This window comes from Crinia signifera, chromosome 3 (genome assembly GCF_055691185.1).
Source record: "Crinia signifera chromosome 3, ASM5569118v1, whole genome shotgun sequence".
NCBI lineage: Eukaryota > Metazoa > Chordata > Amphibia > Anura > Myobatrachidae > Crinia > Crinia signifera.
Window position 1 is genome coordinate 237,689,349 of NC_139219.1, and position 12,993 is coordinate 237,702,341.

General features: G+C 42.8%; 1 protein-coding gene and 1 long non-coding RNA gene across 6 annotated transcripts in view; one reads left to right on the plus strand and one right to left on the minus strand.

The window, feature by feature from the left end:
- Positions 1–10,547, plus strand: part of LOC146062681 (uncharacterized) — a 56,855-nt gene extending 46,308 nt beyond the window's left edge. Inside the window, exons 2-3 of the long non-coding RNA XR_014471460.1 lie at positions 7,615–7,667; positions 9,876–10,547. This is a non-coding gene — a long non-coding RNA (uncharacterized LOC146062681). The remainder of the gene's footprint in view (positions 1–7,614; positions 7,668–9,875) is intronic.
- Positions 1–12,993, minus strand: part of KCNMB2 (potassium calcium-activated channel subfamily M regulatory beta subunit 2) — a 521,316-nt gene that overhangs the window by 194,854 nt on the left and 313,469 nt on the right. The gene's annotated exons all lie outside the window — the stretch shown is intronic.

The window sequence follows — 12,993 nt, forward strand, 5'->3', positions numbered from 1 at the left end:
AATCAAACATACACAAGCATGCACAACACAAGTAAAGGATATAAGGAAATAGCACGTATATTAAAATTTATCACTTTTTAAAATAATAATTCACACCAGTATAATCAATGTAGTGGGTCCAAAAGCAAGAATAGATAAAGAGCGCCAATAAAGAGGCGAGGGCCACACACCGTATAAGCAGGTTAAAGAAGCCATGTGGGAAGCCAAAAGGGAAGGAGGGGTACAGGAATGAAAACGGGTAGGACGATATCGATAGTTAGGGACGGGACCGTTAAAATATAATGTCTTTATGGTATTGTCTAGATGTTGTTGCATGGTAGGTAGAAGTGCTGAGAATATCCGTGAAAATAGATGTTAAGGCAAACGCCTTCGTATATAGAAAAGCTCACTCAAATGCACTATGCCTACCGGTTTTTATGTGTGTGATATTGTCTTTATGTATTGTATTGTTTTTTTGTATTGAAATTGAATAAAAAGTATTTAAAATAAAAAAGAGCAGCAATGACGCCGACCCGCAAAGGGTAGGGGCCAGGCTGTTAAAATTTTATCAAGTCTGGCAGGGGTCCACCACGGACAGGTGGGTCTTAGAGATTATTCAGTCAGGTTACAAGATCGACTTCAGAAGACGTCCAGGAAATCTTGTAGTAGAATCTCCTATTCCCAAGGACAAAGAGGAAAGGAAAGCTTTATTTCTAAGTCTAGAAGATATGAAGGCTCAAGGTGTAGTCACCGTAGTTCCAAAGGGACAGGAACTTCAAGGGTGGTACTCCCGTTTTTTCATTATAAAAAAGGCATCCGGAGGCTTCCGTACTATTTTAGATCTCAGACTTCTCAACAAGCTGGTGCGGATCAGACCATTCAAGATGGAGTCGGTCAGGTCCATAGTTCCAGAAATAGGTCAAGGGGACTTTATGACGTCCATCGATCTCAAAGATGCATATTTACACGTGCCGATATTCGAGGGTCATCGAAAGTTTCTTCGTTTCAGAATTTTGGGAATAAGTTATCAGTTTACAGCCCTACCATTCGGGTTGGCAACATCACCACGGACGTTTTCTAAGGTGCTTGTGGTTCTAGTGGCAAGGTTAAGGCAGGAAGGCATAAAGTTATGGCCTTACCTGGACGATATCTTAATTGTAGCAAGCTCAAGGGATATTGTCATGCGCCACACAGAAAGAGTAATTCAATGTTTAGAACAACACGGATGGCTGATAAATTGAAAGAAAAGTCATTTGGTGCCAACTCAGAAGATTCAAAATTTAGGAGTTATAATAGATTCTCGAAGGATGAATGTGGCTTTAACACTCGTCAGGAGAATAAAATTGATTCAGCAAGCCAGCATAATGATGGAGAAGACAGTAGTAGTACGGTCTCAAGACTGTATGAAAGTACTAGGTCTCATGGCGGCTGCTCTGGAAACAGTGCAATGGTCCAGGTTTCACATGAGGAAGTTGCAGGCGTGTTTTCTAACACAATGGAACAAAGACAACAAGGATTCGACACAAAGGATAGGGCTGACAAAGGCTGCAAAATCAGATTTTGCCTGGTGGTCAGACGAGGATCGGTTGGGAAAAGGAAAATCTTTTGCCCTTATGGAGCAAGCAGTTGTGACTACAGATGCCAGCCAGGTAGGCTGGGGGGCGACATGTGGCCTCGAGATAGCACAAGGAGGATGGTCTCCTTCATGGCAAAGGGCGCACTCCAACGTAAGGGAGATGGAGGCGGTAGTCAGGGCGTGTTATCAGTTCCAACATCAACTTCAAGACAAAGAACTCATCGTCAGGTCAGACAATCGGGCCGTAGTGGCATACATAAATCGTCAAGGCGGAACAAGGAGTCGCAACCTGATGGAGGTAGCAGAAAGGTTACTTTATTGGGCAGAGAGGCATGTACTAAACATAACGTCAGTATTCCTAGCAGGGAAAGAAAACTATATGGCGGACGAGCTAAGCAGAAAGAGGTGCTTACCAGGAGAATGGTCTCTCAACAACGAGATTTTCAAGATGCTAGTGAAGAAATGGGGCCTTCCTCAAGTCGACCTCATGGCCTCAGGAGAGAACAAGAAAGTACCAATATATTTTTCCCACTTCAAGGATCAGCAGGTGGAGCAATGGAACGCGTTGACAGCCACTTGGTGGATGAAGCAAGCTTATGTAATCTCAAGATTGTTAAGGAAAATTCAAAGAGAAAGGGTGGAGGTGATAGCGGTGCTACCTTATTGGCCGCGAAGAGCGTGGTTCGCCTTGGTATGTCAGATGGCAGTGGAGGAACCGTGGATGCTGCCATCGAGGCCCGATCTTCTGGTTCAGGGTCGAATATGTCAGCCACAGCCGTCGACCTGGAAGTTGACGGCTTGGTTGTTGAGACCAAGTCATTGACAGAAGGGTTTTGAAGGAGAAGTGGTTCAAACGTTGCTTAAGGCAAGGAAAGGATCCACATCAGCGGTATATTACAAGGTATAGAGAAAGTATGTGTCACGATGCAAAGAGAAAATGCAGTCACCAAGGAAGGTGGCTTCAGTGCTGAGTTTCTTACAAGTAGGTCTACAAATGGGACTGTCTTTGAGCACTTTGAAGGTACAGGTCTCGGCCCTGTCAGCAATGTTGGACTGGGACTTGGCAGGGGACAGGTATGTCTGAAGATTTATACAGGCAGTAAGAAGGTTGAAACCCAAATTCAGGTCACCCCTTGCACCATGGGACTTAAATTTGGTCCTAGGAGGCCTTATGGAGGCTCCTTTTGAGCCTCTTCATGAGATTTCATTATTATTTCTTTCATGGAAAGTTCTGTTTTTGGTAGCAATTACTTCCGCAAGACGAATTTCGGAATTGCAAGCATTGTGGGCAGAAGAGTCTTTTTTAAATTTCTTTGAAAACAGAGTAGTTCTGCGCACCAACCCTCAATTTCTGCCGAAGGTTGTGACTGAGTTTCACATAAACCAAGAAATTGTTTTACCATCTTTTTGTATGAATCCAACAAATGAGAAGGAAGGTCGTTTACATAATTTGGATATAGTAAGGGCTCTAAAAGTTTATGTTCAGAGAACAAAGGAAGTGCGTACAGTCAAAAACCTTTTTGTTCTGACAAGCGGTAGTAGAAGGGGGCAGATGGCCTCAAAAGCAACATTAGCAAGGTGGATTAAGGACTGTATCCTCAAGGCTTATCAAGTGAGGCAGAGGGAACCTCCAGAGAGTTTGAAGGCGCACTCTACAAGAGCAGTGGCCGCATCTTGGGCGGAGAAAGGGTCCGCTTCAGTGGAGGAACTATGTAAAGCGGCAGGATGGTCGTCTATACATACATTTACAAAGCATTACAGAATAGATGTAATGTCTTCATCCGATGCTAAGTTCGGAAGGAAAGTTCTTAGCGCGGCTCTGTGAAAATGTGAAGATGATTTCGGAATTATGATTTACAGTTATTTAATCCTGAGGAAGCAACAATCGGTGTTGGTTGTGAGTATGCCCTCCCGAAAGAGTGAACTGCTGGGATATAACCCATAGTAATGGCTGCCATGGGGGAAGGTAGAGGAAATATCAGATTATTACCTGGTAATATGTTTTCCTCTACTCCACCATGGCAGCATATATTCCCGTCCCTTATGGATTGTTGGTTATATTGTGTTATGTGGAATAATTATTTTCATTTATATATTGAAGCTGGAGAATTCAAGACACCGGATCCGGGAGGTGGAGCCTACTTATAGGGGATGGTGTCTTTTTTTCTTTTCCGAAGGACTACCCAGAAGGGAGGAACCCATAGTAATGGCTGCCATGGTGGAGTATCTCGCATCTCGGTTTTGTGATGAGATGAGATCTAGTACAAAAAAATATATGCAGCACATACTTTTTATACTAGATCTCATTGCATCGCAAAACCGAGATTTGATGAGATGCGATATTGTATACAATAATTGTAACATGTATGAGCACCTTTACAGTGACCCTGCAAGTTCTATTACAGCACTCAATTTCCTATAGTATCCCATTTGTCTGCACACCACTTACTTTATGCTCCCCCAAACTTTACTGGCTGGATCTGATACAGCCATTGTTTATGGGCATAGTGTACTTGTTATATACACTTGTTGCATTAACGCAGTGTCATCCTGCAATCCTGTTCTGCCTGGGTATAAAACCTGGTTGAATAATCTATTGTGTGCATTGACCTCCAACATACAGTACTGTATACTTCTGCCACTTATACCAACTAATGGTTCTGTCAATTTACTGTACTACACATTAGTCCCATAAGTTAGCTCACTGTTTTAAAACATATACAGATGTTGCGGCGCTCATCCAGCGACGGCGCACGCCAGACCACCCCCGCTGGCGAGCGGACGCTACATCTGAATGGGACGCGTGAGCGTCCCACACGCACGCGCATCCCAGTTTATCATCGGCAGGGGACGGGAACCGTGCCCGTCTCCACTTCAGGGAGACGGGCAGGGTTAGGGGGGAACGGGGAGGTGGGGGAACGTGGCAGGGACCGGCAGCTTGTAAGGGGAAGCATGTGCTAGTCCCTCTATCTGGGGAGGCCCTCTATCTGTACATACAGTATGTGACTATATATAGGCACTGCCATTACTTAGAACTTCTAACACTGTGAAAGCTGAATGCTAATGTGAACGCTGAATGCTAAGACTTATACATTTTATTTACAAATAGAGAGCAGTTTTTACTGCCTGACAGCAATGTATTGACATGGCCATCTTAACATATGGGCTTAATGGGCAGCTGCCGAAGAGACCCCCAATTCTGGGGGCCTTTGAGCTGGGGCAGATTGGGTTGTGAGCATCTTCTTCCTGAGCTTCTTGGGAGGCGGTACAGAATGCTGCCTGGTCACCATGACTGTGAATCACACAGAAACAGAGAGACCAGGCAGCATTAAATTCCTGCTTCCCAGCCTGCAGCCAGACAGTGAATGACTGTCTGCTTGCTGATTGGTGGATAGTTGGAGCTATGCACCAATCAGAGTGCTGCCAGCCATTCGCTGTATGGAAGCAAGTGGAGAGATGCCTTTGGACCACAGGAGGGGTGTGTTATATTTTTTCTGTTTCCATTTTTTCCCATGAATGGTTGGGGAGGGGTCCTAAATGCATTGCTTTGCCAGGGGCCTACAATGCTGTTAAGTCAGCCCTGATATTGGAAGATTTTGGATGTTAATTTTTTGCTTGCTCTAACTGTACCTTCTAATTTTAATCATAATAAAAATGACTTATGCAGAAGCGCAAAAGGAAGCAGAGAGCATTTTAGAAATTGTTACAATCAATATCAAACATTGGCAGCGGCACTCCAAATAATGGAAACAAATATATGTGTGTGTGTGTGTGTCTGTGTGTGTGTCATAGCATGTACATATAGGGTCATTCAGCAAGGTAAGGCACTAATGCATTATTATAAATAGGGGGTGGGTCTGCATGCCATTTGCCATTCAACGTCATAGTGAATGGATTTATTTAAATATAAGCTTACTGTTGATATGTACACTTGTTTTCAGACAAAACATTTGCAGGAATACACTTACTCCTAAGTACTAACCAATGCTAACCTTTTTACCAAATGTTTTAATGAACACACTGTATTAGCACAAGTTGAGGCTCCCATATCTCAAAAATACTGATATCCAAAAAACGCCACAATCCAGAATGGTTTCAGTGCAACTGAGATAGTGACTCCTTTGCTTTGTGATGGTTCCATGGGTACACAAAACACTACATACAGTGCTATATGTGGAGTAGACCTGTACACATCATCAGCCTGAATGTGAGAATCCTGCGTGTGAACTGTGCTAAGACTTCAGAGCAGTATTAGTAAGTGATAAATAAACATACCTTGAAAGGGTCGTAAGTGATAACGAACCACAAGCAGACATATCAACAGCTCACTTCTCAGAATACGCTGATATTATAACACATGATAGAAACTTACCGAAAGGTACTGTGGGGATAATTAGCAATGTACAGTATACTTCTGGGAGAAAGCTACAAGTTGTGTAAATAAAAGCCACCCATTGCATCCCTTTACCCGAGGACAAACATCTCTAAAAATGTCCTATGGGAGGATTGGCTCTGCACCAAAACAGGCAGCTTGTATAAGTTAGAGATAATAATATCACAATGATCAGTGAATAAAAACTACACAGATGGGTACGGTTCACATTTCCTTCCTTCTCTACATATATACAAACAAAAGGAAGGTGGTGGATGTTTAGACTGAAACAGTTATTACAAAACTTATGTAAATAGCGCAAGGATGGTCTTGTCAGACATGTTAATCTGCTTCGCTAACCAATATGGCAATCACAGTCACAGAATCTTCTTTCCTGTTATAGCTTGTGCTTAGCATAGTAGAATTCTGTTTTATCTTTCCATGCAGAATTACTTAGGGGCCTCTTTATTATTGAGAATTTCCAGGAAAACACGATTGCTTAATTTATCAAAGCTTAACTAGGGATCACACTGAAACCGCAATTTCAAATATTTGAATGGGTTTGTTATAAGGATGGTCTATGACTTAAATTGGTTTCTGCCATTGATGGTAAAGAACCATGTTTTAACCTTTTAATGCAGGGACACTGAATATAGCACTGTTATTCAGGTCCATTCGCAGCTAGCCTGCGTTCACACGGTGTCCGATGTTTCGTTAGAGAGCATTTCTGCACGCACCCATGGCGAACATTCTGTTTAATGGGTACATAGACCCAACGCAGTGGGTGGGGGGCAGAGAGGGGCGTGGGGCACCAGGCAGCGCCATTAGCATATGGGAACGCCCAGCATTTCATGGGCATTACCATGAGAACGCTGGATGTTCTAATGCTAATGAGGCCGTGACGCGTGTGTGGCGGTGGGGGGGGGGGGGGCAGCTGACTACACCGGATGTCAGCTGCCTGCCCATTTCCTCCCCAGCATGCATGCATATGTGAGGTTGCTCAGAGCTACCTTACATATGCGTACACCTTCCACATCTTTCCATGGTTGGTGACCATCAAGATGTGAGAAGTTCCCCCTGCCCTGCGAATGGTTGTTACTGTGTAACATCCATTCACAAGCCACTGCGAGCGAGTCACCCTTGCGAATGGGTGGCGGCACCCAACCATTCACAAAGCGGGGTTTGCTGGACTAATCGGTGGACTATTTGGTTTGGTTGAGAATTAGCAGCCTTGCAAATCAACCAGAATAACCCCCATAGCCTGACACCCACAAGGCCCATCTCTCAGGCTGTGATTGGCTCATGGCCAATCAGTTAATGAACACCAATAACTATTGGTTGATGAAACCTTTGATGGACTGCCATAATATATTTTGATGCCATTGGTGGCCACTCACAGCATAATCCCTACTTTGTTTAGATTTTTTTAAATTTAACAAGCTCCAAAATGCTATACAGTATGTGCAGCCTTTAGATGGCTTTGGATTTTTCATGTTGCGTCTCCCTTGTTATACTGTAGCTCCGCCTTTCCCTCCATCCTGCCTGGTAGAAGCTCAAGGTACAGTTGATGATGAAATTCCAGCATTGTTCTCTGCCTCTCACTGGCCAGCAACAATATTTATTTCAGGAGACATTTTGCAAAGTTATGAAAGTCTCGTACAATATTAATTTCAGATCTTTGTTTCAGAGACACAAACTAATTGAGACAGAGATAAAGTGACCTGCACATTCATAAGTAAAGTAAGTAAATAATACAGTACCGTATTAAACTCAACTTCTGGAAGTGACATTCTAACAACAGAAAATGCATAGTAATGATAAAATGAATTCAATGACAATAGGTTCATATTCATATAATGATGTCAGCTGCCAGATCAGCAACAATATGTGCAATACATACAGGTAAATAGCAGCATCATTTTAACAGCTTAAATTACAGTCAAATAACTAATGCCTCTATTCAGCATGGATCATATATGATAATCTGCTCGCAGCAATTTAGCACAGGCGATCCTTAGCAATGCAAATGCTGGAGGAGGAGCACTACATACCACCTTCTCCTGGGAACGCAGGTGGGCCGATGCCTGCCAGGGGCAGTTGGCGTATGTCACATGACATCAGCACCCACCTTCTCTTTGGCGGACTCAGAGGAAAATAAAAGTCAGTTTACACCGCCCATGGAATGATTTCTCTCCGCTTTGGCGACATGTGAGGGGTCACGTCTGTCCCCTCACATGTTAAGCCACTCACTAAACAGCGAATGACCACTGCTTAGCCAGCAGGACCGTCGACAGGGGGGGTGCTGTGGGTACAGCTGTCCCAGGCCCCGGCTTCTGGAAGGGACGGGAAGCTAAACCGCAACCCTCCGCTGTGCTACCTGCACTGTGCTCAGTGCACTGAACGAAGCACAGGCTTCTTCAATGCAGGATGTCGGTGGCCAACTAAAATGCTACACCAGCTTTTGAGCCAATCAGAGCTTGTGTACCATTAGCCAATCAGAGCGGTTTCTGGTACACAAGCTCTGTTTGCCTCACCAGTTAGTGCTGCATTTTTATTAACCGCCGCAGTACCACATTGAAGAAGACTGTGCTTCAAGACCTGCTGAGTCAGGGGGTAAGTGAAGGGAGATGCAGGGGGGGGGGGGGGGGGGTAGGGGGAGACTTGAAATCAGTCCCGGCCCCAAAATTCCTAATGGCAGCCCTGTAATCAAGCGGTACTGAATCACCCTCAAAATGTCTATGTTCTGTTTACAAGTAACAGTTGCCTTCCAGCTGTGTAATCTTTGGAACCAAACTTGCGCAATTCAAAAGAATATAATATGAATGGTCACGGACGTTCCATTACTAATACTGGAGTCATTGGGTTACTATACAGTACATTATACTTTTGGACTACTAAGACCACCAATAATCAAATTTATCTATACATTATTTTTTATGATGTTTTATCATTTGTGTTATTAAATTGTCTATTAATATAAATTGTTGCACACTGCGAATATATTTAGCGCAGTTACTCCATCCTATTGCTGGTTGCTATTACTGTGTCCACATTATAATTGTTGACATTGCAAATGTTGCCATAATGACTGGGCTCACATAAAAAAATTGCAGAATGTTGAATTTCCAAATCAATAATTAGATTATTTAATGCTTTTCATCTCTTGCATCGTGAAAGATATCTAGACGGAAAATGTGTTAATTTGTTCTCTTTCCACATGGGAACTGACAGATACTACACAGCATTAGATGCCTTCCCTTGTGATAAATCTCAATTCCGCTTCAAAAGGAAGGACTAGAGATTGGAACCATTAATTGTGTTTTTGAATGATATAGCTTATTCTACCATACATTTGGTGTAGATATCATCTGGCTGTGTAACCCATTGCACTGTAGCCTGTGCAAAATAGATTACGAGTACCACAGCTGTACAGATTAAGCAATTGGCATTGTACACAGAGAGAAATGATGCAATTATTAGCTGGTGTTGCTTACCTAAGCAGTTAGCTCAACAGAAGGTTGGTGGATTAGAATTAGAAAGCCTCTGCTTTTTTTGAAAAAAAAAAAGGACTTAAAACAAAGTGCTCACGCTGCAATTTCTGCTGTAATTTCTGCTTCAAAGCAATAGCAGTGTTCCTTATCCGAGTTTGAATTGTCCTAGCAGATGCTTGGTGTTTTGTATCCAGATTTGAATGCTTTGGTAGTTCCAATTACAGGATTCACCCTACTTGGCAAAGCTGAATTCTCCTGAAAACTTTGCTTTTCAGACTTCTCTGGAAAGTGCCAACTGAACATTTTCATATATATTAAAAAGCATCTCTAGTAGGCTTTGGATGCAACTATGTGGAATACACATAGGCTGATAGATGGGTAAATGGACTGGTAAATTATCTGTTCTTGATCAGCTTTCGTCCTACTGATGTTTTCTTTTTTTAAATCTGGATTTTAGATTGTTTTGTCCGAGAAACTCTTCTCGGCAGCGGCAGTGGAACGGAAGTGGAGAAACAAACCCATACTTTGCATGACTTTTCCAAACACTTACAGTACTTTCCGCAGAAGAGTAAATTGATTGCAGCTGCTGTTTCCAAAACAGACTGAAGGGGTAAAATGTAAAGGCTTCGGATGAAGATTAGGTGACTACTAAAATAAAAATGGTAGTTTGTCCTCTCATTAGGAAAGGGAAAGCACTGTGCCTCACTTGGGAATATATCTTCTGACATGAAAGAGCCACAGGGTCACTGAGGAGTCCTGACAATGCGATCCAAGTAATTCCAAATGTCTAGGATGAAATCAGAGCCTTACGTGTTGTGGACAGTGAGGTTTCATTTGAGTGACGGCAACATATAGAATATTTTATGAATGGAAGATGAAAGACCCAAGACCTTCTGGGTGGCATCAAAGGCAGGAATGTATGAACTACATTCCTCTCTACACAATAAGACGTGTGATTATGTCTGTGTGTGTATTTCTACAGATAAATATACTTACTGTAGGGGGGACAGTGTTGCGCTGCTGTCTGCCTGTACTCTATGACTGCTCTTTACTCACCTTGGCTCTCATTCGGCTAGCTTCGGTTCCCTGTCCAATGGGGACGGATGTTCATGCACTGTGCTTGCACATATTCACATTTGTACATGGGCAGGGCTTCTGTGCAGGTAACTTCGGTGACTTGCACAGTCGCCATGGTGTTCGCACTGGGGGGGGGGGGTGGAGGTGGACAAGGGGTGTTCGCATGTGAACGCCCTGTTCTTCCTGGGCGTACCCACAAAAATGGTCGGTGTGCCAAGGAAAACGCTGGTGTACCCATTTGAACGCAGGTGGGCACTATCATTTCAGGGGCGGGCAGCTGATGTCACAGGATACCCACGTCTTGGATGCTGCAATCCTAGGTCAGTCCAGACTAACTTAAATTTGTGAACAGGGTAGAAATCAATCGATGGTAGGCGACCATTGAATGATTTCAGCCCTGTATGCTAACCTGCGAATGGATATGCAAAACATCTATTTGTAAAGCAGCGGTGATGTGTGGACTGTGGTAGCGGGCTAGCATTCGCACGGGAGGCGTTAGAAAGCTCACTAAGCAGCACATTTTAGCTGCTTTGCAAGTCAATCAGAATCACCCCCCTTGTTCTGAATTTATCTATTCTCCAATTACACTTATGAATATAAAAAAAAAACAGGAAAACATCAAAATGTATTTATGTGGGTACTTGGATTCTAAGAACATAAGTAATGGAATATTTACATCTCTCATATAGGCATTTTAACCAAACAATATTTGCGTGTTACACCTTCAAAACACTCCTTTTCTGGGGGCTTCCCGCAAATATAGTAGTAAGGAACCCCTGGATGTGTGTAAACGTGGTCATACACCTATAGATTTATCTTCAGATTTGGCTGGTTGGAAAAAAAACATGGTCATGGATGAGAGCAAATGACAGTTGTCCATTTGCTTGGAAATGCTGGAAAACTGACAAACTGTCATTCAGAAATTACCAGAGTTTTGTTCCAACCAGCCAGATCTGAAGATAAATCTGCAGGTGTATGGCCACCTTTAGGGAGATAGCTGCTGTGGTCTGCTGTTTTCTTTCACAAAATTGCAGAATTAACCAAGCTTAGCCAAATGTCATATTCAGCAGGAATCAGCCACTGCAGCCTATGAGCTACATTATACTAGTACTTCTGAAGGGGAGCCATATGATCACTGGCCAGCATTGACTAGTCACACTGTTGCCTGTCTGGGAACCACCATTGCAAATGCAGGTAATGGTGACCTACAGTACCCTGGAAAATTCAGAATGAACATACCCATGAATGGAGTGACTGTATAGCCCTAAGTGGAACAATTTGATTGGATGCCAAGAAGTCGGAGCAGTGTATGGTCACCTTTACCCCTCTGACCTACCTGGAAATTGATTTTTTTTAAATGAAATACGTATTGTACAGTATCTCTACTTCTCCACCTGTACTGTGAGCGGCTGTACTGTGACTAAAATGTGACTGATTCAGCTGTGGATACATGGCCTGCGGCAAGGGTCTAACTACCATAGGTGCAAGGGGTGCAACTGCTATGGGGCCCAGAGCTGAAGGGGGCCCATCTCTACTGTCTTTTTTTTTAATTGAGTCTTTATTTTTCATTTTGCAACAAACACATAAATAATAAAAAATAACACATTACAATACATATACAAGACACGGCAGTCATTTATACAACAGCAATATAACTAGGAGGATGAATACATTCAAGACAACGATTACTAGATAACGTGGACATTTATTAGGGACAACCCCTGGGGTCAGGTGAAAAATAACATGATTTTAAGGGCTTTACGCTGATAAAAGGAAATAGAGCGTTAATCCACTACCCATTCGCGCGGTTCTTTGGGCTAGACTTGGGAGATGAGTGAAAGTACTAACTAAATGCGAGATGGTACCCTGGTTTAGAGAGAAATTGATACTTATACTTAAAAAGAAGTGTCGAAGAAAGAAAAATATACGCAGGTGAGAGTCCCTATGGCTCTGTACTATTTTTTTTTTTTTTTTTTTTTGCGCCAGAGTGGTGAATAAAGTCGAGGAAAGTGCATAAGTGCTTAAAGTGCCATGTGCTGGTATACCTGGAAATCCGATACAGAATTATATATCTTATTAATCGGCCAGGATATACATAAGGAAAAATAGTGACATTATTTAAAGTGCGATGCGTGCGGGGTCCATAACCCGTTTAGGGCCTAATTAGGACACCCTGTCGAAAATTAGAAGGGTTGGGGATATCCTAGGCCAAAACCCTTATCCCCTTAGCCCGTGTATTTAATTGTGAATGTGAGCTCGAAAAAATTACTTTGGGTGACTCCGATCGAACTGAACGAGACATGATATGTTAGCACATTACTAGTAAGTAAATAAAAAAAAAGGGGTAAAGCAGTTAAGACTGTGGGAAACTCCCCAACCAAGATTTACATAACTATCCTTTGAATTGATAGAAAACCGAACTATGCCAAGGATGCCAAATCGATAGAAATTTTATACTGCGCCCCGTAGAGGCATAGTGAAATTTCTCGTGTTCGAAT